Genomic DNA, 6,000 nt, shown 5'->3' on the forward strand with positions numbered 1-6,000 from the left:
CAGCTAAAAGTCAGGGCTTTTATCTTGTAAATCCACAAACAGCTGCTGGTCACACAATGTAAGGAAGGGGCTGGGGGTGTGACGCACTACAAAGCAGAAACAGCAATTGCAAGTCTCCCTGCATACTAGCAAGTTTAGATAAGAAGAAATCTTGTTTTTCTTAGCAAAGAATAGAGAAGTCTAACAGTCTAGTTACCTTACTTTAGCAACACAACTGTTATTTGTAGAGTGCAACTATGGTTAACGTATCAATTAGGTAAGATTTTACCATTCTTTACAGAGGAGAGCATTGATTAACATATCAATCCTTTACTCAGAGGGAAAAGGAAAACACACATTTACAGTAAGGCCAAGTTACAGGTATTGTTATGATACAAACGAAGCCTTTTTTGTTAAGAATGTAGAATCTAATACAATCTAATGCAATTAACACAATTTGTGACGGGCCACCGGCTTTGGCGTGATACTTAGGGGGGCTTAGGTTATAACAGGTTCTCTTCTAGTTTATCAATTAGATAGAATCTGCACAGTGACTTCGCTACTTTCTACCTATAAAACACTCCTTTTCCTCTTCTAGTTTTCCTGTCTTATGTATGCTGTTAAACCCCCTCATTCTGTCTCTTTCTAGGACTATGACAATAATATCATAAAAATCTGATTTCTTTCTTCTTTTGAAATTTATTTCTTTCGTTTTACTCTACTTTTTCTCTCAATTTTTCATCTCTGATGTCTTTTTAAATCATTTTTAATTTTGCATCATAGAAAATTTTCTGTATCTTTTCTAATTTTGGATGTTTAGATTTGAGTTTATATTTGTCCAAAAAGTCTTTTGTGGTCATGAGGCAGACTTCCCAAATTTGTGAAAGACTCATGACCCTAAGCTGGATTTATTGTTGTCACTGCTACACCCAACTGGGTATGATCTACTCACAATATGCGGGACACTTAGAATCTTTTCTCTATGATCCTCCAATTTAAATAGAAAATTAAAGATAGTAAAATTCAACAAAGTAAGACATAACAAACCTCTCAAGACAATGCAGCACAATTGGTAGAGCATTTCAGGGCTGAATACCAGAAAAACAACAATAGGTATCATAGTATATCTTGTTACTTTCACAATAATTTTCCATTCCACCAGGTATTGAAAAATCAAATCAAAAACAACACTCAATAAAACCAGTTGACACAGAATATTGAATGAGACAAGACAGTTAATCAAAGCAAAGCAAAACAGTGAAAACAATAATGGATTTCAAAGACAAGAGAAACAGAAATCCACCATATTTGCTATATTGCATACTGTCATCTTCCAGAGAGATGCTCAGACCACTGGCCCTAATCCTATATAGTCAACCAGACAATACAAGTATTTAATTGTTTTAGGTACCTTTATTGCTATCAGTTCCTTAATCTGTTTTCAGTACTATCTCTTTGCTAAGCAGGGGAGGGCACTTGTTTGATTCTCAGCCTGCAGGCTAGTAGGCTCACAAGAGGTGCTGACTTTTCTCTTGCAGGAGTGCATACAGCTTGTGAAACCAACCAGGAAGGCTAGATAGTTGCTTTTTTGTTTGTTTGTTTGTCTTTTTCCTTTTTGTCGGTAATGGGGATCGAACTCAGGACTGCCTGCTTGCAAGGTAGGCCCTTATGCTGCTAACCTAAATCCCCCAGCCTGATAATTGCTTTCTTAGTTGGATCTACAAGTCCCAGCATCATTCTTCAATTTTTTTTTATTGTAATTGTGCTGTTTTCTGCCACCATGTGGTGTTGCCCTCTACAATATGCCTTGGTGCCAGTTGATTTTGGAATGAAAACTCCACAAATTGTGAGCTATTTGAACCATTCTTTCCTTAATTTTGGGTGTCAAGTATTTTGTCCCAGCAAGAAGATTAAAGGAAACAAGACAGAATTTGGTGCCAGAGGAGTATTATTATTTCTGTGTCTGTATCTGTTTATGTCATTCAAGACCCATTGGGAATGGCATGTGACAAGAGTTTGGAAACTTTTGAGATATCATCTGAAAGCATAGGGCTGGAATATCTTAGGCTGCTGCATATGGTAGACCCTGGTCAGAGGTCAGAAGATCAGAAAACCAGTAAAAGCCAGGCTCAGTAGTTTTGTGCTAGGAAGGAGACTTACACTGGTTGGGAGACTAGAGATAATGTGTGTTATGGCTGGTAGAGAGTTTGCCTGCATTTTCCCCATGTCCATAGAATTTGACTGATACTGAAAATAAAGGTAGTAAAATAACTAACTTGACAGAACAAATATCAAGGCAGTCTAAAGATGAGGAGGAACAGATATTTTTGGTGGATTTTAGCAAGATTTATGTTGTGAATCAAATCAAAGTACCCAGAATAATGACTTAAAACATTGTGAAATTGTCCAGGTAAAGTCTTGCACTAAAGCTATGGACTAAAAAGACAGATCTGAGATTGCTAAATGTGACAAGGAACAGGAGAATATAAAAGATGCCCTTAGGGTAACCGAAGTAGCAGTGAGATTCCATGCCACGCAGCCTCAAAAATGAAAACCTGATACACTTTGCTTTGAGGAGAAAGCTGCAGAGCACCATGTTCCAGAATGGCAACAGAGGCTACATGGAGTTTGAGAATGGTGGCAGGTGCAACAGGTTTCAGAATGCCAGCAGCAGAGAGAATTCACTTTGCAGAATTAGAGTTGGAGTGCTCAGCCAAGAGAGAGAAAAACTTGTTATGACTCCAACTAGCAATAGACCTCAGCATCACCCACATGTTGCCGCTCTTAGGCACATAGAGCACACAAGAGTTCAGAGGCTGAAAAGGTTTCCACCCCAATTTCACAAGCCCTAGAAAGCCAAATTGTTAGCCCATGAGAGGATCAGGTGAAACAGTGTGTGTGAAGCAAAACATGCAGTGAAAGGCCCAGAGTTTTGGAATAGCCTGGACAGTGGATCCTCTACAAAAATTTGCAAGGATTGCGCAAAACAGACCAAAAAGAGCAGCCATGGGAGCTTCCATGTTGAGAATTGTGCGGGGGTGGGAGACTTTTTTTTTTTTTTTTTTGTCTTTTTCCTTTTTATCGGTACCAGGGATCGAACTCACGACTGCCTGCTTGCAAGGCAGGCACTTATGCCGCTGAGCTAAATCCCCAGCCCCGGGGTGGGAGACTTTTACAGAAGACTTTTGGAACTCAAAATTGACCACAATGAGCTATAGATTTTCCATATGGAACTACAGAAATTAATTTTGCCCTACTGGATTTTGGACTTCCTTCAATACCAATCCTTTGTATCACTCTGTTTCTAATTTTTGGAATGCAAATTTTTGCCTTCTACTGTTGAATAACTAAGTGTTTAACTTTTCAATGATAAAGGGTTCACAGCTAAAAGTTGGCCTTACAATTCAGAGGAGTCTTTGGACTTGGGTCTTTAAGAAATGCTAAAAATGTTAGAACTTTTGTCAAATTTTGGACATAGCTAAAACAGTTTTTGCACGAAGTATGAGCATGAATCTTTGGGATATGGTAGTATAATGTTAGATTTTGAGGCTTGATATCCTCAAGTGGGAATGGGGATGAGCTTCTATAGTTTGTGAAACACTCATGGTCCAGTGTTGGGATTTTGGGTATCAGTAGTAAACACAAGTGGGTGTGACCTACACACAATATAAGGGAAAGAGTCTTACCTCCATGCTCCTCCTCTTTTGCTGTTGTTGCTTCTGTAGTTTTATGCAGACATTAGCATTTCCATCTATTATGTGTCCCTTTGCCTTGGAGCCACTATTTATAGACTGAAAACTCCACAACTCTGAGGTCAATAAAATTTACCTGCTTAATTTTGAGTATCAGTTACTTTGTCTCAATGAAGAGAGAAAAATAACCAAGACATTGAGTTACTGTAAGACTAGAAAAAGTGCTAAACCAGTAGTAAATTATATGCCAACACATGATTGGTTCTTTTCAGTTAAAATTTACCAGCAACTGTCCTGGGATTTCTTTTGCATGCATGGTATTCCTAGCAGCATCTTTTTCTAGCCTGATTAAGCTACAACACTCAATATAAAAACAAAGGAATTGGGTGAGAAGACGGCTGCAGAAGGTCACTGAAAGGAAAGACAAACACGAAGTTTTCTGCAAAGCCTTCCAGACCCTGCGCGGCGTCCACACGCGAGTCTCAGGCCTCTGCCGGGAAACCTTAGTCTGTGGGAGACCTTGGCGGAGGTGGCCCCCTGAGGAGTTCGGGGGACTCTGAGCTCCCAGGCCTCTGCCCTGTCGTCCTCTGGGCCTACCGCACCCTGACTTCAGACTGTGCCAAGCAGAAGGGGAGACAGCTCTGGGGAGATGGCTCCCGGGACCCCCGCTGCACCTGCCATGTCTGCCTCACCAAGCTGGGAGACCACCATCAGCCTCCTTTCTGGATGTTCCTGGATTTTGTGAGAAACGCTCCACTTTACAGATGGTGCAGCCTGCGTCAGAACTGGCTGCAATCAAAGTGACTGGGCGGAAAGTACCACCTACTGCTTCACAGCAGTGACCTTTATTTGGTCCTTTGAGCGCAGGACAGAAAAAGAGAGAAAATAGAAAAATAGAGCCCTGCTGCACCAGAGGAAATTGTGAAAGGCTCTGGAGCTCCAAAGCTGAACGCTGAGCAGATTTCTGACCATTCTGCGCTGTGCCGGGAGTGCATGCTGCGCAGATTTCTGACCATTCTGCTCTGTGCCAGAGCGTGGGAAAGGTGGGCGGCATGGTGTGCAGTGGACCGGGGAAGAGGATCTGTGCTGGACCCTGGTGAGTACTGGGGACCCCGTGGCTGCTGGGGTTGGCCGGAGAACATCTTGGAACTGGGCAGTGCCCGCCACCATGGGGACATCAATAACACAGAGTCTGGTGGCAGCCATCTTAGAGTTGGGCAGAACCTACAGCTTGGTGGCATCACTGAGTCCCCCTATAAGGAGAGGTGGTGGAAGACATCTTGAAATTGGGCAGAGCCTGAGTACGTGCTGGCTTCAGCATCACACAGAGAACTAGTGGGAGACATCTTGGATTTGGGCAGACCTGCTGTTCTGGTGCTCCTGTCACAGAGAGGTCTGGAAGAGAACAGCTGGGATTTGGGCAGAACCTTGTGCCATAGTGACATTAGTCAACTGCTTCTGGTACAAAGAGAACCAGCAGGTGCTACTGGGGCTAAACCAAGCCTCTGCTTGGGGCCCAATAAGCAGATACAAAATAGTCACAACTCAGTGACATCCAGAAAGTACAGCCTAATTTATGGATTGACTGGCGCAGAGGCTGGAGACTAGCCTTTACCACCCCTGTATCCCAGCCTACCCCACATAACAGCAAATTGGGGAGGACAACAAAAACTCAAGTCAGCACGCTTCTGAAAGGCCCTAAGCAATTCAGAGAGGGCCAGAGAACCCCAGGACAGTCTGAAAGAAACCAGAAACATGACAAGAGATAAAAATTAAAAAAAAAAAAAAACCTTCAGCTGCCCAACATGAGAAAATAAGCCCAGGAGAAGTAAACACTGAAGAGAACAAGCACAGTAACCATCCATTGCTCGACACAGCATCAGCCGAAATTAAAAAGTAACTTCATGATCTCATAGAAGAATTTAAAGCAGTACTCCTGATCCAAGTGAGGCAAGATATATAGATTAATTAAAGAAATGACAAGCCCCGCCCAAGAGAACACAGATGGAAGAACTGAGGAAATCAGAAAAGAAAGAGAAACTTCTGAAGAAGAATGTAAACATAACTTAGAATACATGAAACAGATCCAAAGAGAATACCAAGAAACTAAAAACTCCATTGAACACTGGCAAAATGCCTTGACAGAAACTAAAGAGAGCCTTCTGAAACTTGAAGAGAGATTTATGGCATATGATCATGAAAGAAAAAGCCTCTTAAAAATAGCAAGGAATCAGTAAGAAGCAATTCAAAAAACTAGAAGATGACAAAAAGATACATAACTTAAGAATAAAGAATGTGAGTGAGGAAGCAGGAGCAACCAAAAATGAAA

Source organism: Cavia porcellus, unplaced genomic scaffold (genome assembly GCF_034190915.1).
Source record: "Cavia porcellus strain 051 isolate PalLab524CR breed Dunkin Hartley unplaced genomic scaffold, mCavPor4.1 scaffold_18, whole genome shotgun sequence".
Lineage (NCBI taxonomy): Eukaryota > Metazoa > Chordata > Mammalia > Rodentia > Caviidae > Cavia > Cavia porcellus.